Source organism: Kryptolebias marmoratus, linkage group LG13 (assembly GCF_001649575.2).
Source record: "Kryptolebias marmoratus isolate JLee-2015 linkage group LG13, ASM164957v2, whole genome shotgun sequence".
In the NCBI taxonomy this organism is placed as follows: Eukaryota; Metazoa; Chordata; class Actinopteri; order Cyprinodontiformes; family Rivulidae; genus Kryptolebias; species Kryptolebias marmoratus.
The window spans coordinates 1,215,293-1,240,207 of NC_051442.1; the positions used below are offsets into that span (position 1 = coordinate 1,215,293).

The window sequence follows — 24,915 nt, forward strand, 5'->3', positions numbered from 1 at the left end:
GCTCTTATCTTTTTTATCAGGAACAGTTTGGTGGGATTCCTTCGTGAAACTTAAAATAAATGAATAAAAACTTTTCTAATACTCTTAGTAATCTTTTAGGGTGGTCTTTATCAGCAGATTTTCTGATTGTTTTTTCCTCTCATTAACTCGAGTATTTTTATTTATCTGGTTGTTAATCCGCCTCATTCAGGCATGAAGAGGGGATGAACCACCGTCATGCTGACACAGAACAGTTAACTTAGCAAAAAAGAAAAAAAAACATTTGACATTTGTTCCCTGGAGTCTGTCACAAAAACACAATGTGTTCCACTTTCTTTATGAATTACTAAAAACAGTAAAAATAACACAGTTTGGCAGGAAAGAGGCTTTCAGCTCCAACTCAGTGAGGGTCATTAAAACCCATCCAGTGGTTCGTGGGATATTTTGCTAACAGACTGAAGACAGGTCTTTTTCAAGCCTGAAATCTGGTTTTGTTTTGTTCTTATTTTTGTTAGACTCTGTAACTTCTGGCTGCAAACATTAATATTTAAAACCTTTTCCACCCGAAGGGGAGAGTATTCAGTACAAATTTACAGGTAAAAAATGTTTTTTGCTTTTGGTTTGTAGTCAGATTTGTTGAATACTCGTGTGAGTTTCAACTTCTCCTCCCTGAAAGTGTCGCCTGAACGCAGACGAGGTGGAATTAGCGTCCAGCAGCACAGAAGCCCGTCGCTCTCAGACAGCTGCAGCCGGACCAGATGCTGGTTTCCATCCTCTGTGGGCCTCTGCTCGTCCACGTGCTCCCATCCTGCAGCCTGAAGATGTTTCCCTCTCTGCGCTGGAAAAAAAAAGATGGCCGGGAGCCACAAGTGATGTCTGCAAATGCATAATAAAGCGACTCCACAGAGGCTGTAGCTTAAGTAAAACTGGGATGTTTTTGACAGGGTGTGAAAACCCTGCAGGCTTTTCTCTCAGCTCATTTCCCATCAGTTTATCATCTGCTTCATTCATTTATTTGTTCCTTCCTCGCTTTTCTGCTGCGTTTGTTATAGCTCCCTACAATCTGCTTTAGTGAGCAAAAAGTGACTTTTAAAGGTGAACGATTCACCTGAAACTGGACCTCAAACACGACGACAAAAACTTTAAACCATTTAAAAATCATCATCGATGCAGCTGGCTGAACTGAAGCCTGTCTAACAACTAAAATCTGCATGATTCACTCAAGGATTCCTAAAAAAAAAGAGAAACAGAGATGTGTTTTATTCTCTGGCTGAGTGTAAAACGTTAGTAAATGTGGTTAAACTCGTGTGTTTGCATGTTTTCAGACAGAGTTTAATGTTTGAAAGGTTTTATTTGGTCAGGATTTTGTTGGAAAGTGTTTAAATCAGGACTTCTTTGTTAAATGTTGTAAGTTGAGATCCCTCTCCTGAGGTCAGTTTGCCACAGGTGAGCCTACCTGGGTTGGGTCTGCCTCAGGAGGAGGAGGAGGAGTTCAGAGGTCGACAGGATGGAGCGACGGATCACTCAGTTTACTGACCAGTCCTCACCACCAGGAGGTCATCATCAGGGCTGAAGGAACCAGATCCTGGATCCAACCTCCTCCTCAGAGTCGCTGCTCCTCCTCGTCGAAAGGAGTCGGCCGAGGAGGTTCGCCTAAAACATGTTGGCTTTTATTATCAATGGGCACTTCCAAATAAAAGTCAAACTGACAGAGATCCAGATGTTCGTTGATCATCAGAAGTATTTATGTTTTTATTGTTTTTAGACAAAAACTCTAATTGTTGTGATTTCAACAGAAGGACGTTCAATCAATGCCACATAAACAGATAAACCATGATCCAAACTTTATTATATGACAAAAAGATGGAAGACTGATTTTATAGTGATTTTTTTTTTCTATAAATCTTCAGTTTTAGAGACATTCAAGCTGTAAAAGTCTGATTTTAAGCCCCTGAAGGAAACAAAATAAAACATGTGGAGCAATTAAAGCATTTCATTCAACATTAGACTGAACAGTCTGACATTCTGTCCCTGGAGAGAGAACTCTGGGTCTGAACAGGAGTTTAAAAGTGAAGGTTTTCTTGTTTTGCACGTAAACTCTTTGGCTTTTTCACATTCGGCTCCGTGTGTGAAAAGATCAAGGACAACCTCTTACAGATTTATCATTTTAACGATCACGAGGAGGGAAACGGGGTAAATGGCAAAGAGACTAATTTAAAATTCCCTCTCCTCTTTGCCTTCTTCAGCTGTTCTGTAAGAAAAAAATAAATAAAAACTCACATCAGCCGAGCTTTGGCTCAGGATGAGGAGAAAAGTGGCAGAAAGTCTGGAATAAATCAGGGGAGGGCTGAATAAGAGACACAACAACACCCAGAAAAAACTGAAACTTAGATTATAAACAGAATAAATGTTAACATTTATTTTATCATCTTGTTACAGTAAAACTCAGCTGCTGGATTGACTTGTTTCTTACTACATTCATTCATTCATCCATTTTTTAAGAGTTTTACCTTTCTTTCTTCACAACAGGCCGGATCAACGCCCTCATTACTGCGAATGAAGCTCCGTCTACCATCACTCATGAAGAAGACTTGAAGACGATCATTTGATCTTTTTCCTGACGACTCCATGAACCCAACAGGCTCCGTAAACTGGACCTGAGACCAGGAGTCCAACCTGCAGAGAACGAGGAGAACCTCCTGATCCAGCCGATACCGCCTTCGTAGCACAATCCTCTGGTCCTTCAACACTGAAAGGTCAAAAAGCAAATATTAGGAGATAACCTACTTCCTGCAGATGTTTATAAGAAACCTTTGGATGCAGTTCAAAGGTTCTTTGATTTACCTTTTTTATGTGCATTATAAGATAGATGTAACCTTTTTTTTATTTTACCAGAAATATTTCCACTGAAGCTGTAAAGAAAATGTGCAAAAAGCTCCTCCGACAGGTTTCAACTGAGAAAATCCACAGTTTGCTTTTTTTTTTTTTTTCAGTTCTTCCTAAAAATACAAAGTGAGAAGGGAAACGTCCTGACGGTGCAGTTGCAGACAGCTGTGATGGACACAATCACTTTTTAACTCTCAGCCCAGGCTTCAAACAGACCGGGACGGCCACGCCTGAGGAGACGCACCGTATCCCAGGATAAGAGGCTGCATTTCCCCGCCGATTCTCAACATGCAAACTTCCCAAAACCGCCGTCTGCAGAGCTTCACAGGAACATTTCACCTCCATTGTGTTTGACTTTCCACTTCTTTTAGCCTTTGGCTGCTTAGAACTCAGACTGAGAAAGTTACAGCTGATTATTCCGACTTTATTTCATTTTTTTAAGGCTTCGCTCCAGCAGCACGGTGTTAAATTTATTCTTTACAGCTGCTGAACAAAAGCTTGGTCAACCAAAATCCTGGAGATAAAACACAGCAACACGTTCTGAGCCATAAAAACTGAAATTAGCAGAACAACACCCCCATCCTGAAACAATTTTTAAAAAGCTAGAATGAGCAAATCAGCTAAAACTAGCAAAACTGTAGCTAAAAGATTTTAAAAAAGAAAGCTGTTGAAATAGATTTCAAAGAGGATCTGAGGAGACTTCAATGGATTTCTGAGAGGAGAAAAAATAATTTATATAGTATAAAAGTGACCGAAACGTCTAAAACAAGCCGAACAGAAGTAGCTGAAGTGGTTAAAGTCCAAAGACTAAAAACAGGACAAGAAATATGTTAATGCTGACTCAGCGTTCATAATGCTGACTCATCCAACCATCAGAAACAGATTATAAGAGCCGAACCTCGTCTTTGTTCAGGAAGCAGAAATGGGTCACATCAGGGGCTAAAATAGTCCAAACCTTTGTTTCCTCAGATAATAACCCGAGGATGAATGAATCACAGTCTTCACAGCTCACAACAAATATATTTATTTGTAAAGAAAAATTTACATATCTCAATAAAAAGCCCACAGAGATGCAACCAACGTACAGTTTTAATATCCAGAAATGTTGCGGGCGTTGTGCTAAACGAAGCCGAGGAGGCGTCGCCACGTTTTGGAATGATTATCAAAGATTCTTTAATAAAAGATGCAGTTTGTCAGAGGGGGATTGTTGGTTATTAAAACAGGTCAAACTGTGACTTTTTGGCTGAAAAGAAGACTTTAAATGTTGTTTGTTTGTGATAACTTTATTTTGCAGCACGATGTCGTCATTTATCACTTTGTTGTTTTTTCATCTCCTTTTCCGAGTCTGACCGTTTCTGCACAACTTGTTTAAGAAATGAAAGGTTCTGCTGTTCTGGGATCAGTCTGCTGACGGTCAGAGCCACGAAGAGTTTAATCAGGAAGGAAACGAAGGAGAAGACTGCATGCAAGAAAATCTGCTCAGGTTCTGATGTTTACCAGCAAAGGGATCGATGTAAACGATGAGCTTTTATTTGTTGCTTTTTGTTTCATCGGATTATTTGGTTGGGAATGCAAAAGAATAAATGTCCATCTGTGAATGTTAAAAACTGTTTATTTATGAAACTGTTTCAGTTTCTAAGAGTTCCTGAACTGCAAAATACCTCCGTGTTTCAAATTTACTCCTCTTTGTGTGAATTAAACCTAAAATTTGGAGTTTCTATTTCCTGCGAACATTAAGGGCTGAATGATTTTAATCCAATTTGTTTGTTAGAACGATCAGAAAGAAGCTCAAATTAACAACAGAACAGCTAAAAGCTAAGACCAGCTGAACAGTAACTAAAAGCTATGATTAGCAAAATAAAAGGCAGAAGCTAAAGTTAGGAAAACAGGAGCCAAAACCAGCAGAAAATATAAAATAAAGACAAGAAAAAGAAAAACAGCAGCTAAAAGCTACAGATGAAGCTGAACTTTTCTAAGAATTAAAAGGTTCATTGAGAAAATAAATGTAAATAAAGCTTAAAAGGTACAAAAACCAAAGATCATAGCTGTAACGTCCCAAAAACCTACAGAAGAAACAGTGACTCAGCAGTTTTCAAAGCTTTATTCTAAAAACCTCCAAACATTTCAAAGGAAAACCGTCTGAAACTTTTCCTTTCAGCAGTTGGTGTCTGTGTCTTCAGCCTCTCTCTGCTAATCAGGGAAACCCTCCTCTTCACGCACCGTCCCTCCTTCCCTCCTTCCTTCCTTCCTCTCGCTCTCGTTCTGTCTCCTTCAGGTCTCGTCTCGTCTGCGCTCGATGATGAATGTGGCTTCTCCGGCTCCTGCTATCAGAGGGGCTCTCGGGCCCCCAGAGGACGGCGGCCAAGCCAAACCTTCCCAACAAGGCGCTCATTAAACTCATCATGGGAAACTAATGAGGATGGATTTGGAGTCTGGATGTGGTTTAGTGCCGAGGGAGCGCCGTGTCTGATCATCTGTTAGAGCCAGACTATCAGAGCTTTTTCCCTTCTGTTTGCACTTTTTGGATTCAGTTCTGATTTATTTCAATTCCCAGTTTTATTAGAGACAAAACAACTTTCTGCATATGAAACTACAGGAACATGTGGGCAGATTGAGGTGCATTAAACACACAGAGACAGACATCACTGCATTTATAATACAGAGGCTTAAAGACACGTTTAGTGGCTTGAATAAGCAGACCCTCCAGGATTTTGCGATGTTGCGATCGCAACTATTAACGCAAAATTAAGCAAACCCTGCGAAATCGCAACTTTTTGCAACTTTGTCCAAAACACCGCAACTTTCCCGCAACTTTAACTCAATATTTATTGTTTCTAAAGTGATTCTCCACCGTTTCTGTGGTCTAGTCTCTTCTTTGTGGGTTTTTGTAGCGTGGAATACAAAATAACCCCAAATAACTCAGGAGGAAGACACGTGACGTCACTTCCTGTTAACATCAGAATGCCGGGAGCGTGCAGGAGCAGCGACCGAAGCCAAAATGGCCGCTAATGCTTCACATTTGCCCACAAAGATTTCAGCAAACCAGTTTCCTCCCCAGCTGCAGCTGTTTTGCACGTCCTGCAGTGTAATCATGGAACATAAACGCATCGACAAACACTTTGTGTCTGCAAAACATGTGAGGAGAGCTGCAGACCAGGGACAATCCAGAAATGCTCATGAATGTCAGTTTAGAAGCTATCAAAGTTCTCAAATAAAGCACCTTTTGTTGGGAATTATCTTACAGAACTAGGAAGGATTTTTGGTTTAGATATTAAAAGTTATGGGTTTTTATTGATTTTAGTAAAAAAAATTGCAACTTTTAGGAAAGTGCCCCCCGAAATCCTGCAGGGATTGAATAATCCTGAAAAGGGAAATGTTGATCATGGCGCCGATGCCACAGCCAAATGAGCATAAAAAACATGGCTGCAGCTCTGTCAGTTTTGCAGATATTGGCCTAAATTAGGTGTGGTAGTAGCTGAGGGTCATCCACAACACACTCTGAGAAAGGCAACGAGATCGTGCATGACTTTTAAAGGTTGACCAGCACAGCTACAACTTGAGACAAAACCCTGGCATGAAAGGCATCAGGCGACAGGCATAAACTTACATAAAAACAAAGATTTTCTGATCAAAATCTAAAATATTCATTATATTCTAAAAGTCAAACAGAAGTGAATTCATTTAAATCCAAGAATTTAGTCTTTTTTGTGGAAAGCTACAGATTAGATCAAAGTGAACATTTTAAAAGTCCTTTTCTAATCTTGCTTTGGCATCACCCATTTACACACATATTTAAATCATGTTATTTAGTATTTTACAGCTTTCTGAGTGTGTCTCTCATGCACACTTCCAGAACCCAGTGAACCCATCAGGAGACGGCCCGAGTTTCCGTGTCTGGTCCCAAGGACGCTTGAACTTTCAGACGGAGGAATCCAGGGATCAAAATGTGACCTTCCAGCTGCCAAATGACCAGTAAATCTCCGGAGCCAAAGCTGCCATTATGGCTGACCTCATCAGATCACCCTGTCCTTACTGGTTCGATATCACCTTGCAGTCGAAAACAGATTGAGCCAAAACTCAAACCTAATTGGAGCCCTTGGAGCAGCTCGGAGAGTTTACCGTCTTCAAAAGAAGAAGAGAAAATTGTGGTCTTAAAGGGACACGTTTGGCCAGTTTGAAGAAGGTTTCTGTTTAAAAAACTGAAGCTTAGCTGCTGTAAATTGGACTCAGTTTGCAGAAAGAGTTTAATCCAACAGGACTGATGAGTTAACAGGAAATCTGAATGCAACACCTCGTATGTTACATATTCTAAAGCCTCCTTCACAATAAAAGCTCCATCTACAGCTTGAAAACCTGGATGATCACATATTAAAGGTACTCATTACAAACTATGAAATCAAACATAGAGGTTATTCTGAAACGGCTCACTGCAGAGGTTTTCCAGATGCTGGTGCACTTTAAGCTCTCGGTGGAGGAGTTTATCAGCAAGAAAGTCAGAATATTGGTGTTTTCTTACAGAAACAAGAGAACAAGAAGACTAGAAAGTTAAAATACCCCATCTGTGAGTTCAAATAACATGACCTCTTCCTCCGTCGCGTATTTGTTTTCTATAACAGGTCTACGAGAAGTTTGATTGTGCAGAAAACGTCTATAGCAAAATTGTGGTGGTTTATCGTTATGATGGCAACATAATGGATCCTGGGTAAAGTGTGGGGGAGCACAGAGGTGGCGTATTCATGACATGGGCCCAGACTGCAGGACTGGCTGCGCCGGCCTTCGATGATGATCCTGACAAAGTCAAAGAAACAACCTACTGCAGAAATAAAATGGCGTCTTGCGAGCAAAGCATGGATTTTCAGTGTAGGATTCAGCACAGGAAATAGTCTAAAAGTCTATTTTAACAAACCAGCATCACGACTGACTCCACAGAGAAGGAGGTGAAGCCACATGTAGGTCATGAAGAGCATAACGAGTTTAATAACACACCTGTTTCCCATTTAATCATCGACCCTCCCAGCATATATCGTACCATTCCTATTTTCCACATCTTAGTCCTGGTTCAACCTGTTAGTTTAGTTTGTCTGATCCTTTTCAACTACAAACCATAAAAAATCCAGCTAAAAAGAAATAAAATCCACCTTTTTTTTGCAGTTTTGCTATTTTCACCTGCTACTTTAAAAATGTCTGCAGCACTGAACAAAAAGCTCAGCAGATTTTTAGAGGTTCAAAGTTAATTCAAATTTCCCTGGCATCCAACCTTCAGTTTCAAAGAGCTTTCCTTCATTACATTGTGTAATTTGGATCCACAATGGTCCAGGGACTATCAACCCGTCTGTGTCATTTAATTAGAGGTGTATGAAATGAGAGTTTTTCCTCCCATAGTCCTCTAATGTTTCCTGGAATTGATAAGAGAGAGGAAGCTCATCACATTACGCCGCAGAGCAGTGATCCTCCTTTTGTTGCGGCTCACTCACACTAATGGGCCTCATCAGCTTCACAGGCAGACACTTGACTATTAACCAAAAAAGAGGCAGAAGTTGTAATGGGAAACACAGAAACAGAGGGAGGAAGGAAGGGATGAAGATGGAGCAGAACGTGAGAATAAAACTGCAAAAAGAGTTGTTATATTTAAGGTATAAAAACAGCATTTTGGTGTGGCTCGTCACTGATCCTGCTAGTTTTCAGATAAAAGTTGTTGAAATATAATTTATCCGTCAGTTTTCAGTGATACGCCATATGGTGTCTCGTTCAGGGATGTTATTAAGACTACGAGCATTTAGCATGGCGTTAGGACTCAGAGCTGATTGTGTAAATATTATTCTTCAGCAAAGACACCACCACACCACGTTTGAGTTTGATTTCTGAGGTCTGAGTCCGGACTGTGGGTCACCAGGACACCCGTCACTACAAACCTTCATCCGCCGCTCATCGTCCAACCTCGGGAAGCAGAACACCGGGACGGAGGGACGTGTGGCGGCGCCCAGATTAGATCCAGGCGACCCACAACAAAAAGACAATTCGTTATCAGAGGCTCGTTAGAGGACGCACCAAGGAGACTGATAGACCAGAGAGCTGTCTGATTGTGGTCGATACTTCGCCGCCCCATTTCCATTTGTTCACATGTTTCTACATCCATCCATTCCTCAAGTTTCTGCTTTTTTCTTACAGATCTTTTACCTTCATTTAGGAAGTCTACTGGTTATCTAAAGATGAGTCACGTCACTGAGCAAGCATTCATATATTAGCAAAATATCTCATAAACCAGCAGGCAGATTTTAATGAAGTATATCTACAACAGGAGTGGGCAATCCTGGTCCTCAGGGTCTCCATCCTGCAGGTTTTCCTTGTTTCTCTGCTCCAACACACCTGATTCAGAGGTTAAATCACCTCTTCATGTTCTGCAGAAGCCTGTTAATCAGCCATTGATTCAGATCAGGTGTGTTGGAGCAGAGGAACAAGTAAAACCTGCAGGATGGTGGTCCTGAGGACCAGGACCAGGGTTGGGGACCACTGATCTACAACAATTAGGGTCATCCTGGTTCATGATGGCCGCCACAGCTAACTGAAAGCTGGTTCTAATTCAGCCATTTTTACAGATATTGAGCTTTAATTTGGAGCTGAGAGTGTCGGGATTTGTTTTGGGTTTTGTTTCATGGATTAGTTCCTGTTTCTGCGTCTGTCTCTCATGTCTGTGTTTCAGATATTTTCCACTCCTCCCCAGCTGTCACTCACTCAGTCTCCTGCCACGCCCACCTCCACCTGCCGGCGATTGTCATCACTCACCTGTTCCCACTTACCTCGTCACCCTCTGTGCTTAAAACCCGGTCCCTTCCCTCACTCCTCCGCTGGTTCGTTGGTTTGTGTTGGTTTCTGTCCTGCTTGCTCTGGTTTCCCTGTATTCCTGTTACTCCACGTTAAGCCACGTCAAGTCTTTGTTATGTTTAGAGTTTTGCTGCCACGACAGCCTTTTGTTTTTGTTTATTTTAATAAATTAGTTTTTAAGATGGGTTTGCCTCTTTTATGACAGAGAGTCCTTCACATCCTCTAAGAACTACCAGACCACACAGAATCTCCTAATGTTCCAAGGTTTGACCAAAATAAATAAAACTGTTATTTCTTAGCATGAAATGATCTTATTCTGAAAGGCGGTGGGTGATTTGCATTCCTTCAAGGATGCTTTTAATTCTTACAAAATCCTTTCATCAGCCTTTCATCTTGATTTCATAATTCTACCAGGTGATTTACGCATTAATTCGAGCATATATTTTCCTCGTTTTTATATATTTTTACCTTCTGTTCAAACATGTTTTCAATTACCTGTCCATTTTTTACATCCCTAATATAAGGCAGTGGAGCAGCCCTCGCAGAGCTTCAGAAACCTGCGATACGGACCTGTTTTGTATTTCAGGACCAGCCTCCGAACGCAGCTCAGCTCTGATTTATCTACATGAGATACAACAATAACAAGAGGACAAACCCTGCTGCTGATTTTTAAGTAGGCTCCCAGACGCTCACAAACACCCTCCTGCAAACCTATGAGCTGACAAACGGGCTTTAAGGGTGATTATTATGCACAACTTCCTGCTCTCGGATGGCATTTCCAGCGTGATCTGGCCTTTCCTGTTCGCCGCTCACCTACATCAGGGAGGTCAGCGGGTGAGGGCGCCGCAGCCCCGAAAACAAAAACACAGAAATGCTCCAAAATCTCAAGTAGCTGATTTCTACAAATGCTCAAAATAAAATTCTGTCAGGTGTTTTTCAGATCACTGCCTTGGTATTTGAAATGTTGAGCTGAAGTTTTAAACCATAAAAAGCAACGAGGGGAACTCTTTCTTTCTTTCCTTTCTTTTCACAAAGGAGATTTTCCAAATTTGTCCTGATCCAGCCGTGCTCTGATTGGTCGTGGTGGGTCGTCATCCACAAGCATCTGCACTCCTCACGTCTCGTTCGAGCTCCGTGAAAGTCCAGTTGCCTTCAATTTGTTTTGTTACGTTTTATCACGTCCCGATCGACCGAGAATCCATACCAGCAGCTGTTCACAGTAATGGGGAAAAGAAAGTCCGCCATCTTCCAGTTTTACATGTCGGGGCAGAATAAAACTGATCTGGTCTTTATCAGGTTCTAAAATTATTCAAATCTAACCTCAACTGAACAAAAACGCAGAACAGATTCCACCGTGCTGTTATTTATTAAACAAAAATGAAGTTTGCAAAGAAAGAACGATTATTCACAAGAGGAGACATTTAGGACAGCTGCTTATCTTCCCAGGAGTGGAAGTCCCAGAAAATTCACCCTGAAGGTCAGACCGTGCCGTGCTCAGAGACTCGTCAATCTAGGAAAGGTCAAAGGTCATTTCCTAACTATCTGCAGTCCATCGTTCTACATAGAGAAAGATTAGAGAGTGGAAAACATTTCAGCTGCTGATCAAACCAGCAGAATCACCCTGAAGGTCAGACCGTGCAGTGCTCAGACTGTACAGGCCTCAGTCAGCAGGTTAAAGGTCAAAGGTTAAAGCCTCTTCTCATCTGAAGGAACCAGAAGACTTCTGGAGCATTATCTGGGAAGGGTCAAAGGTCATTTCCAGACTATCCGGAGTCCATCGTTGTACAGAAAGAAAGATTATTCACACCCTGAAGGTTAGACCGTGCAATGAGCTCCATCTCAGACTCTACAGGCCTCAGTCAGCAGGTTAAAGGTCAAAGGTTAAAGCCTCTTCTCTCTAAAAACACCATGGCAGCTCGACTTGAAGGAACCAGAAGACTTCTGGAGCAGAACCAGAACCAGAGGACAGATGTTTACCCAGAATGCACTGCAGCTGTCAGCACGGTGGTGGAGGGCTGATGGTTTGGGCTGATTCTGGAGTCAGATGTGAGGCCATCTGTCCGACAAACAGAACGGTCCAGAACCAGAACCAGAACCTCAGAGAGCTGAGCAGAAACCAACGCTGGAAAGAAGAGTGGGCCACAACTCCTCCACAACCATCAGAGACACAAACAGCTGCTCCTTCAGGAGGTTTCAGGACTCATCCTCACGCTGAACCTTCACAGAAAAAGACTTCCTGCTGCAGTGACTTCAGAGAAACATTTTAAATCCTTTGAGTTTTATTTACATTACTAAGTTTTATTTACACAGCGAGTCTCTGAGAATGTCCTCATAAGCTCATACGCTCGGGCAAAATTTCAAAAAGAAGAAACTGTGTGGTTCTGTTCTGCTGCTCAGCTGGCCTCGGGCCACTGAAGACATATATTGAGGAACGACAGAACTGCTTAATGTCTGGAGGCGTGCAGGCGAAAGAGCTGCCATATGTTCTCCTGAGCTGCAGGCAGATGTTTTAAAATTAAAGGTGGAGGGGGAGGAGGGCGAAAGAAGTCTGCTGTAAAACTAAGTGGAAGCAAATTAGCACAAATTAACAACAGGACATTGATTTTTAGCTCTTAAAGGTTAATGCAGTTTGTGACTCCTCTGTCTGAGAGTGTCCTGGGAGAAATGGAGGTGGGATGAGCAGAAGAGGAAGATGGAAATGAAAAGGAAAGGCTGGAGAACGGATCTCTCACTCCCTGAGAGAAGAAAAGAGGCTGAGACTCATCAGAGAGCTAAGATCACTCTGAGTGAGATCACACAATGTCTTATTTTACAGCTATGGCATGAAACGTGGCGGGCGATATGCATTTCTTTAAGGAAATATGACTTTTCAGATTCAGCATTCAGGCTATTGTGTTCTTCTTTTTGTTTTTCCAGATGTTTTTTTGAGCTCGTTGAGAAGGTGAGAGTCTTAACATTTGGTTTATTTAACTTTTATTTTACTTTATTTGCAAACCTTTTTTTCTCCATAGATTTACACGGAGATCTCTGCAGTTTCTTTGAAAATCAGCTTTATGTTTTATGACACTTTTAGTTTTAGAGGTTTTTTCTTTGCAACTATTCTGCTGCTTGATCTTTTAGCTATTGTTTTGCTACTTGGAGTTAGCATCTTGCTACTTTTAGCTTCCAGCTCACCTTTTAACACCTTTGATCAGACTGTATTTATGTAGGAAACGTTGTTTCTTTATTGTTTATTGCTTTACATGATGTTGTTTATATTTCCTCTTTAGTTTATGTGTAAATATTGACAATAAAAGTAAAAGACGTTTTTAGAAACTTTTCACAGCTCAACAACTCTTCGGCCTCGTCGACACTACTTTCTTTATTTCTCTATATATATTTTTTCTAAAGTGGACATTGCTTTTATTAATTTATAAACAAATCTACATACAGCAATTTTAATAAAAATGCTAAAGTACCCATGTTGCACCACTAGGTGGCGACAATGTTGATGTAAAGACAGGGATTGCAAAAGGTATTAAGCTTTTTAAGACAAACTTTTTCACTTTTTTCCACCAATAACGCCGTTTGTGGATGAGAAATGCAAACCCATTTTTAAAACTAATCAGAGTCTTGAAAGTAGAGGCTTGGTTGTCATTTTCAAACATAATCAGATGTTTTAGAAATGCATCCTGATGAGAATACGACTCCTCTACGGTTATTCTTTGTGTTCAATTTATTATGTCAAATTACCTTCATTTTTGTCCCAATTTTCTTTGATTAAAGGAGAAATTTCCCAGTGAAATGCAGCATTTTAAACACTTGTGAATTACTCAGGACAGTCGAAGTGAAGGGAAGGGTGTGAAGGAGTAAAGACGAGGTAACGGGGTCATCTCGGCTCCCTTCAGGTGACCTGGAAAGGAAGAACCGCACAGCTCAGGACAGCCTTTATCAGCAGCCGTGCACATGGCCGACACATGCATACACATGTATTTGTGCACTGAAACACGCCTCATCTCAGGCATGAATAGAAGCGTCTACAGTTACTACGTGTGCACATTCAAGCTGAAAGTCATTTCAAGATGTTCATCAAGTGTTTTCAGGTTGACTGTAGTTTGTTTTTGTGCACACAGCTGCAGCGTGTGTGTGAGCGTGCCTGGATTCTTACAGAGTAAAATGCCATCATTTATATTCATATCCTGCCTGAGGAGAAAGAGAGCAGCACACTTTGTATTCGACACTAATGCACATAAGACACGGGCCCATTTTATAAATAATGATTCATGCTTCAGGCTTCTGCCTTCCCCACTGAGGTTCTATACACCCCCCCCCCCCCTAACATCATGAGTTTCTAAGCCATTTTTTAACATATTAATAAAACAGGTAGCTGTTTTCTTATTAGCATGTTTACCACACCGGAGTTAGCTCTTGTAATGTTTCTCCAAGGAAACAGGAGCAGACCACTTCGATTTCAATCCCTTTCATTAAGTTTGCTGCTGCAGACATTAAATACATTTTATTTAGGACAAAAAAACAAATCAGAATCTGTGAGAACGGTCCAGTAAACGCCTCGCCGAACCGAATGTGTGGGACAGATTGTAAAACTGCGGTTATTGTTCCCAAGGGGGCCGTGAAGCACTTCAGTTATTGTCTCAATTATTCAGAGGACTCTTATTTCAGCATTAATTGGGAAGAGCAGCGGCGTTTTCAGCATTCAGTCCGAACGAAATGTTTCAATCAGGCCGGTGGAAAAGATTTTACTTATTTATGCCGCCTCGTCCGCTCTCCGTGCGTATTTCTTTTAAAACAGAAATGCTCTAGGTTTCATTTCATTTGATGAAAACACGGGACTGTAAAAGGGAAATTGACTAATTTAATAAATCAGATTCAGTGTTTTATATTTTGGTTTGTATTTATAAATGAAAAGACTTGACTCATCATCTTGCATCAATAAAAGCCTTTCCTGTACTTCTGTAAAGCTGCACATATTTGCTGAAAAGATGAAATCTGTCTGCAGAGAGCTGCTCCACCTACTCATCCCGAGGAACACAAACAGGAGCTCAGGATTCAACAGAACAAGTACATATTTACTGAAGTGATTTCTGTGGCAGCTCCATCATGATCGGATCAGCCGGAGAGGCCGGCGATCCTCCGGAGCAGGTGACCTTTTCCGCAGATTGACAGCGAAAAGAAAAGAGACAAAGAAGGGCGGAAGCCGGTGAACTAAATGATGCTGACATTTGTTCGCTGACCTGCTGGGATCCGAGCGTAAATATTAGTGGAACAACAGCAGCGGCGGCAGCACGTCTCGAAACTTTCACTTATCCTGTTCGGAAATCTGCTTCGAGCAGCTCCAAACATCGATATCTGCGCTCGTTAAAAGTACAGCTGTGCCATCGATCTCCACGGAAAACTGAAAACTTTCCGGAGGAATTTTAAAGCGTGTCGAACGCAGCTGCTCTCTGTTGCCATGGTGATTCCCGCCCTTTTTTGGAGGCGGAGAAAACAGCTCCACTGATTTCAACTGACACGCAGACAGAAGCACAATTTATTAGCTTTAAACACTAATGTGTTCATAAAATCTATACTGAATTGTAAGCAGCAGATCCTTTTTAGTCGGGGGGAGACTTTCTCTCGGTCTGAAAATGCAAAAATCAGTAACACTTTGAAGTAACTGATGCAATTCTTAAATTTTCCAGTTCTTTTAAAGTTTTTTTAGCTCAGGAAGCCTAAATATATTAGTTTACAGAGCTAGCTGCTAACATGGCTAAAGCTTTACAAGGTTACCCACTGATTTAGGCCTTTTTGTCATGAAAAAAAGACCAAAAAATATATAAAAATGCTGTTTTTTTAAGGATGACTCAGACTTTTTTGCATCGTCATGCCTTATCTGTTTGGACGGTGTTTGAAACTGAGACCGGATGTCTCAGCTCTGTGAGAAACAAATATATTCATTCAGAAGCACGTCTGAGATATCACAAAGTGGCTTATCTCCTCTAACAGCTTCACATGTCCGGTTTTAGTGTTAGGTAAAGATAGATTTACATCCAGTCATCAAAAACTGTTAAAACTCCAAAATAATAACTGTAATAAAACGGTAGAGTTCCTTTTATGGTCAGCTGAATCATGTTTTACATACAAACAGAGTTTATATTCTTTCTTTTTTGTCCACCAGAGCAGCTGCATCGTCATTAATATTTAACAGATTTGTTGAAGCTTCACTGATTCAATCCATCCAAATAAAATACAAAATCCAAACTGGAATAAATGAAGCTAACAATCATCACTTAGTTGTGGGCAGATTTGCTTTGATTCTTATTATGAAACAATGAAATGAAATTAGGTTTGCAGATATATATATTTTTATCATATTATCATTAAACCATATGAACCAGTTTTGATTAAAATGCTTACTTGGTTAAATTAAAATGGTCTTTATTTCTTTATGTGCTTCCACAGTTGTGTTTTTCAGCCAATCAAGACTTTAAGAAGCCAATGGAAAGGATGCCGGTGCAACCAAACGTTACAACCAAGCTTATAAATATGCAAAAGTTGGTATTTTAGAAGGAATGGTTAAGCTGTGAGTACCTCATCAACATGCAGCTCATCTTTTCTGTGTTCTGCTGTTCAAAACAAACCCTTTCCTGGAGTTTTCACCTCCCTGCGATTTGTTGAGCCTGCAGCTTGACATTCACCATTACTTCAGAAGTGCTCCTAATTATTTATTACTATTTTATTTACTGCCTTTTTAAAGACCCATCGTCTTAAAGACCAGCACACCCGGGTGTGCTGACAGACTGACCTTCGCTTCTGCAGATAATGAGTGGAAATCAAGTAAACAGCTTTCTGCTTTCCTTTTCTCCCAAAGAGACTGGCTTTGGTTCGAGGAGGAGGAAGGCAGGTAAAATCTCACCACCGGGCTGCTCATTACTGTACACCGCTGATTCCCAAACTTTTCACAACAAGCACCACCTCAGAAAATCCTAAACTCTCCAAGTCCCACCATCGTGACAGTGCTGCAGTAAAACATTTCAGAAACAATCAAACAGACCCGTCTACCTCTGAACGTCCAGCTCAAACCTAAAAACAAAAACTCTTTATTCAACAAACACCTGGTGTCCTCGGCTGGTCCTTCCTTGGTGAAGGTGTCTACAGGGGAACGGCCAAAATACCCAAATAAATAAGCCATGACACGCCCCAAATTCTGCTGTTTTTTATCAGTTCTAACAAAAAGATCTAATTATAATTCAATTATCATTTTAATCTAAGTACTGGAGATCCTCTCAATGGGGTCCAGACCCCAACTTTGGGAACCAATGGTGTAAGATGTGTTGGCTGCATGTTTTAATAGCTGAGAACAGCAGCTGAATACAAAGTAGAGATAACTTAAATCAAGTTTTCTTGTTGTTTTGCACCTTTTGTTGCTCGCAGGTCCTGCAGAAGTTTCACTGGAGGCACCAGACCGTCGGTCTCATCATCCTGAGGCTGCAGGTTCAAGCCCACGTAGTATCAGGAAGAGCATTCGGCATAAAACAATTGCCAGTTTTTTTAGTGCAAAGTTTGTGGCGACGCCTGGAGAATGGAGAAGCTGACAGAAAAACAACAACAACACGTTGGTTTTTTAAATTTTCTCTTCTGCAATTTTGTTTTCATTTGCAGCCAGCTGGGATTTTTTCGAGCCACTTGTCTTTTGTCAGTCTCTGCTTTTTTTTATTTTTATAGAACAGTTGAGCTTATAGCAGCGTAATTAGCTTGTTTTAACATGTAAGTAGTTAAATCGAGTGGTACTTGTATCGCAGTTTGAGAAGCATGGCTGCAGAGGGTTAGGAGAAGATTTACAGAAGACAGGCATGCAGAGGGGGTCACTTCGTCTTCCTCTGCCCCCTCCTCTTCCCCACTTAGCAGAGGTTTAAGAAGGTAAGATCTCTCAAAGCAGAAGAATTATATGAAGCTTTTCTCTGGTGTTAAGCTGAGCTGCCGGGGCTTTTCTCTGAGCAAACACAGCGAGGTGAGCAGGCAGGACACGGCTCGCCTGGGGAGATGGAAATCTGCGACTGAGGGCCCGTCTTGCCGAGAGCTGTCATATCTGTTTACTGCTTAGCGCTGCGGTGGGTGGCTGGGGACACCCGGTTCTGGCTGGCTCATTGCCGCTGTGGATCCTTCTCACTTGTGTTTTTCCTCCCCAAATAATTACAAAGATATGAGCAGAAACGTTTCACTCGAACCCCAGGAGTTTCAGACTTTAACACGACGGGGTCGACCGGATGCTTTGTTTGAATTCTTCATGTTCATCCTGTGGTTTGAGGCAAATTTTCTCAGAAGATTCAGTTTGCTGCAAATGATTCATCCAAATCCACTGTGGAATAGATAAAGTCAACCGTGCGTTTCGCTGTAGACCTCGTTCAGTTTGTCAGTTTTACAGCTGCTGAGCTGAAACTGGGCGTGGTGGTAGATGAGAGTCATTCACAACATATAACCTGAGCACTAACGCTTCATGCTGGTGTGTGTGTGTGTGTGTGTGTGTGTGTGATGAAACAGAAGTTCTCGTTTTTGCACAACCTCTTTATTTAAATATTTAGTGCAATTTTGATTCGACTAAAAGGTGGAAAACAGGAACCGTTTGCTGTCATGAAATCTTTAAGACCTTATTTATTTTGTGTCATTTGAAGAAAGAGAGAAATAAAATCTAAACTGGTGTTTAGTTGAGTTGGTGGACAGTAGTTATCAGGAGTTTAGCTGATTGAGCTTCAGATATTAGCTGGTTATTGTTGTAGTTTTGCAGACTTCCTGTCCAGAGTTTAAAATCTGAATAAAAACTTGTAATTTCGTCTCAACCTTTGTCTTTTAGTGACAAACATGCAGGTTTTCCTCACTTGGGTGTTGTTTTTTTAGACTTCTTTCCTGCACAGACGCAGAGACGGGAAGCCTGCAGTAGATATCCTTCTGCACCATCAAAACTGAATTATCATAAAGCTGAGAAGAAGTAGGAAAGTAACTTTAATGACCAATCTGGGCCCAGATAGAGCTTCATCTGGGACCCCGACATGCGTTCCTTCAAGGACCTGGGCTGAAGACGTATTTCAGCCCAGTGCATGCTGGGAAATGTGCTCCAAGAACATTCTGTACCAGCTGAATAGATGAGGCTGTTTCCAAATCTTAATTCTCCATTTTTTCCCCTCCTTCAACCGGCTTAGAGGTGATTGACAGCTCCAATCACAGCTGCACAGCCTAAATGTTGTTTGCTGAAATTAAACCGAGTTGGTACATAATACCACATGTCCCGTTTACACTGCCGCCCCCTCGAGGACTTGGAGTAAAAAAAAGAAAAGATTTTCAGTCGTGATTCTTTAATGATAAAGCATGCAGTCTCTGCAGAAACTACCGCCTCATATCAGATGAAATTGTCCATCTAATTGAGCCAACTTGATCTCTTTTTAAAGGAAGCAGAATCTGCTTTTCAGGACGTAAACACATAATGACAGACTGAGGAGGAGAGAAAAATGATTCACTGAGACGAGGAAGAGAGGGGAAATGACATGCAGATATAATATATACAGGAGGAAAAAGTAAGAAGAAGGTCGTGTTGTGTTGCTTTTCTGCGAGGACAGTCAGCTGCACTCCTGTCTCATCACATATCGACATGTTCTTTAACCCCGTCATATAATTAACAGTTTTAATTTAGCTGCAGTTGTTACTGTAGGCCTGTCAGAGCAGCCAATCAATGCATGAATAATTGCATGAAACAGATTCAGCGGCGATGCAGCTGATGCTCACTTTGCAGATTAATATTCAGCATGTTTCCCACAGGACTCTGTTTGGGTAGGGAGTCGATAAACATTTAATGAGCGCTAATAGCCGGGGTTAATTGCTCAAACAAAAGATCAAATCAGTTATTGACAGAGACTCCGAAGGGCGAGGAGCAGAGGTCACGATGCTGGGGATGATTTGTGACCCTGTCGCTCAGGATGGAGGAACCAAGAGGAAAAGAAAGGAGAGTTTCACACCAAACTGTCAGAACATTGTAATAAAAGTGGGTGACCTTATGACCTTATCATGATCAGAATGTGGTCCTGCAATCGTGTCCTCACGCCGTGGACGTTTTGTGTCCAAACCATGGTGGACGTGTCCTGTCATGGCAGCCCAATCCTTTTTTAAGACCTAAGGATCTCACCAAGACCCTGCAAACACCATCCACGTCACGTTCCAGCTGATTTTTTTGGTTTTTGTTGTAGGGCGCTCGTCCCCCAGAGTCACTGGAGGCTTTAAATTCGACCCAGTTATTAAAAGACTCAATTATTTTATTTCTGTCACAGTTTCACTGCTCCTGCCACGCCCTTGGATCTCAAGCCACAGCAATCATCATGATCATCTTCACCTGTTCCAGTTGGTACTTAAGCTCGCCACCAACTCACAGACTTTGCCAGATTATTGGACGGTTTTCCCACAGCCCATGCCTGCCTTCTCGATCTTGAACTCTCGACCTTTGCTCCTCGCCTGATACCTCCTCGGACCTTGACTCACGGTAACCGACCTCGCTTCACGACTCTGGACTACGCCTCTTGGTTTGTGCTTCTCTGGATTTGGCCTCTCGCCTGTCCCCGGACCTTTCCTCTCGCCTAACGGACTCTGTCACTCCCCTCTCCAGACCCTCGGCGGACTGACCAGCTCCAAGTCCCGTCCTGCTCCGATCAGAGAGTGCTGTCCTGGGAACTAGCGTTCCCTTTAGCTTAGCGGTTTTAATAAACATCTTAAAACTTCGCTGTTGTCTGCCTGAACTGAGCCTTGTCAGTTTCAACCTAACCTTTCAGCTGAACACACCACCCAGCTGCTCCACACACACCTCAAACCTCTTTCAGTTCTCCTTTTTTTGCTCCAAGGAAGATTTATTTTGATAAAACGTCGCTTCAGGTTGGTTACCTTGAACCTGCGCCTGTCATGACCACAGATTCTCGCTGCAAAAGAGAATTTCGATTTCCTACAAGCTGCCATTTTACATTTCTGGTTCTGGTGACTAACGCCTTAATCACGCCCATGCAAATTACGAAAATACAGAGAATTAGACAGCGTGACGAAGAAGTGAAAAGATGGAGGCAGAAAGGAGAGGTCACCGAGGGGCTACGAAGCTGTACAGGAAACTGTCCGTCATAATTCAAAACGCTCTCCTGTTCCGTGGAAGAGGTGGCTCGATTTAATTTGTCTGCAGAGTAATTTCTCACATAAGCTGCCCATCATGACAACATTACCATGAAATGGGCCTGAGAATGGAAAGTCCAGGTAGATGGCTCTGACTGATTTCTGTACTGATGGCACCACAGATGATAAATACATTAAAACAACAACATGCATTTATTTTGAAGGGGTTTATCAGACCAGGACACACTTTATTTCAGGAAAACATGAACTACCATCAAAAAGGATGGATCCAAGTTTGCAAACTTCTGATTCTCAACCCATCAGTGCCGGGCAAGCTCACGCTGTTCCACGATAAATATCTAGTTTTCCTCTAAAGAAAAACATATTTGCCAGAAAATGTGTTCATCAGAGGTGAAGCTTTTCGCCTCGTCTCATCCCAGTTTTAAGGTTTTCGTGGTGGTTTGGATTTGTTCTTGTTTGGTGGGGTTTCATTTAAATCATTTCGAAAAGTTTCCCTGATAAACAGAAAAAATATAAACTTGCAATCTCAAGAAAATCACATCAAGAAGAAACTGAGCCGTTAGCAGCGGTGTCCAATCCTGCTCCTGGAGGACCACCATCCTGCAGGTTTTAGGTGTTTCTCTGCTTTGAAACACCTGATTTGAATACCTGAGTGATTAACAGGCTTCTGCAGAACTCAAAGACCTGCTGGAGAGCAGAGAAACATCTAAAACCTGCAGGATGGTGGCCCTCCGGGACCAGGACTGGGCACCGCTGCGTTGAAGCTAAAAGAAGCAGAACAGCAGAAGAGTTAGTTGTAGCAAAAGGCTAAATTAAAAGTAGCTTGAGAAGACTGAATCAGCAGAATCACACATTAATCTAAAAGCTGCTGCAGCCCTTCCTGACTTCTGTTGGACGAACTCTGAGGAGTTTGAGCTCCAGTCTTTGAATAAGAAGTGTACAAAAATAGCATCATAAAGAGCCTGATCAACAGCAGGGGTGTAACGGGACGGGACTTTGTGTTGAAGAAGAGAACAGTCTTGTTTTTATATGAAGCTGTCGGCGCCGTGCCCTCTGGTGGAGTGGAGAAAACAAACGGCCCAAGTTCAAGGCCAGCTGCTGAGAAACAGAAAACATGTCCGAGAAATAGTTTTTCCACCGTAGCTGGAATGCTTTATGTGTCTGTAAGTCTGTCAGTGAAAAGCCTGGCTTTACATTTACTCAGGAGGAGGAAATAAAGCAGCAGCGTCTCTTCAAAATATCCTCAGAGTTCGGAGATTTTAGGCTCCCACACCGAGTCGAGAGCGGCGTTTTCAGCAGAGAATCACTGAGACTTATGAAAATAAACCAAAGTAAGGCTGCAGAGTGATCGGCTCATGGTAATCCCTCTGTTAGCGGACACACACACACACAACCGGTTCAAATTGGATGAATAAGGCGGTAGCTACAATGTTATTTTTAAACCCTACCTTTCTGTATGAACTTCCACCAGAACCTCCCCGTTTACAAGACTGTGCTGTTATTTTTTTGTTTTTTTGTTTTTGTCTCAGCTTACGGGAAGTTTATTACCCGTTTAAAGTAAATCAGTGAAAAGCCCGGCATTTCATTTACTCAGGAGGAGGAAATAAAGCAGCAGCGTTTCTTCAAAATATCCTCAGAGTTCAGAGATTTTAGGCTCCTACACTGAGTCGAGAGCGGCGTTTTCAGCAGAGAATCACTGAGACTTATGAAAATAAACCAAAATAAGGTTTATTTTTACACACACAATAAGGCGCACACACAACTGGTACAGATTGGATGAATAAGGCGGTAGCTACAATGTAATTTTTAAACCCTACCTTTCTGTATGAACTTCCACCAGAACCTCCCCGTTTATAAGCGTGTGCTGTTATTTTTTTGTTTTTGTCTCGGCTTATGGGAGGTTTATTACCCATTTAAAGTAAGTGGTGGATAAAATAAACTAGAATTTGGCGTTTGTATTCACTTTCCTGTTCCACCGAAGCCTGACTGATGCGTGCCGTTCCGCCCCTGATCGACACCGATGAGCGTGACGAAGCTGCAAAAGAAAAAAGAGAAAACACTTACTAAAAATAAAAATACAAATACTGCCCGTCTGCAGTTTGCTAAAGAGATGATCAGGTTGGGCCAGATGGCTGCTGGGGAACGTTTGTGAACAAATTAGACCAAAATAGAACATTTAGTTTTAAAAGACAAGTGTTATGGATGAAAAACTCTGTTCGCAGCATAAATACCTAATCTGTCATTTCTGCGGTGACAGTATGATAATTTATGGTACATTTTATTCTTCAGGGTCTTTTGTACCAATGTGGCTACATCATTAAAGTTAAATTGGATGCTGATTTGTTTCAGTTAATCTTTACACCCCTAATTACTGTACTTAATTTAATTAGACGAAAAGTCTGGGTTGAGTAAAATGCAATCACCCAGTGGGGTTTTTTTATATCAAAGTATGAAAAATAGACTAACATTCCTCCCAGATTTTACCCAAATAACTGTTAGACACTGCTGCAAAGGAAGTCACAGCAGCAAATAAAAACAGAAATACTCGGGTCTATAAACCGGATTAATACCTTAATAAAAAATAAATAAATTGTCAAGTTTGAAATAGTTTTTTTGGCTAAATATAATCATTATTATTATTATTAATGATGATGATATATTGCATTATGTTGTGTCAGTATGTGTTAACACAACGACAGGGCGGAAAGACATCAGCAATGACCTCAGAGAAGCTGCAGCCCATCAATCTGGGAAGGGTCAAAGGTCATTTCCTAACTATCTGCAGTCCATCGTTCTACAGAGAGAAAGATTAGAGAGTGGAAAACATTTCAGCTGCTGATCAAACCAGCAGAATCACCCTGAAGGTCAGACCGTGCAGTGCTCAGAGATGCTACAGGCCTCAGTTAAAGGTTAAAGGTCAAAGGTTAAAGCCTCTTCTCTCTGAAAACAACATGGCAGCTCGACTTGAAGGAACCAGAAGACTTTCTGGAGATGTTTACCCAGAATGCACTGTCAGCACGGTGGTGGAGGGCTGATGGTTTGGGCTGATTCTGGAGTCAGATGTGAGGCCAGCAGCTAATCTACGACAGAACGGTCCAGAACCAGAACCAGAACCTCAGAGAGCTGAAGCAACGCTGGAAAGAAGAGTGGGCCACAACTCCTCCACAACCAGGAACCCACTGAGAGTTCTGCTGCTGGAGGAGGTTCTGTTGGGTCAGGAGCTGGATTTGGATGTTTTCCATTAATGTTTCGTAAAAAGTATTTTGGTGGAGATTTTAAGAAAGAATCCCCGATTGAAGAAACTCAAACAACGCCTCAAGTTTGACGTGAATAAAAAAATATTTTGCTAAAAATGTGCTGTCATGTTTCTGAAGCAAACACAGTTAGCTGCGCGTGCAGCATCTGGTCCATCAGCACAAACATTATCTCTGCGCTCGGGGGGCAGATTGAAGTCTTCACTTCTTCTACATGAGTTGTTAATTGCACTAATGACGCAGATGAACACACACAAACTTCGCGCTGTTGCCCCACGCACACGGCGCCGCTGCGAGGCCAGCATATGGTCGCTCGTGTACAAACCGATACTCCAAGCAGCTGTTGGTGTTGCTGTTCGCTCCGGGGCTGCGATAACTGGCGCCGGCACAGACGTCAGAATGCAACGTTTCAGCTTATCGCTCCATCATCTTTCCACTTTCAGAACTCACCTGTCACATCTAACGGGACGGATCTCATCTTAGACCGGGCTGAACCATCGCTGAGGTCATGTGTTCGTACAAATGTAAAAATTACTTCAGTGGAATATCTCAGCTCCACAACACTTCTGAAGTTGATGAATTTGGTTGCAGCCAGGCCCGTAGCTCCTGTGGACCCCGAGGTCCGGACCTCAGTGTTTTATAAAAACATGAATCCAAACAAGGCTTCTGAACGGCGTGGTTCTCTGCTTAGCTCCACCAGTTTCCTGTAGGAGGCGCTGCAACTGTGTGCAGCTGCAGCCAAACTCAATGTCTACGAAGAAGAGCGCAGCTTTGCTACCTTACTGCTAAAATAAAGACCAGAAGAAGAAGAAGCTCCACTTACGCTGAAACACAACCGAGG

The 24,915-nt window shown here is 41.9% G+C and overlaps 1 long non-coding RNA gene across 1 annotated transcript in view; it reads right to left on the reverse strand.

The window, feature by feature from the left end:
• Nucleotides 1-22,494: 22,494 nt before the first annotated feature.
• The window catches only part of LOC112451190, a 5,110-nt gene continuing 2,689 nt past the window's right edge, over nt 22,495-24,915 (reverse strand). Inside the window, exon 3 of the long non-coding RNA XR_003039961.2 lies at nt 22,495-22,855. This is a non-coding gene — a long non-coding RNA (uncharacterized LOC112451190). The remainder of the gene's footprint in view (nt 22,856-24,915) is intronic.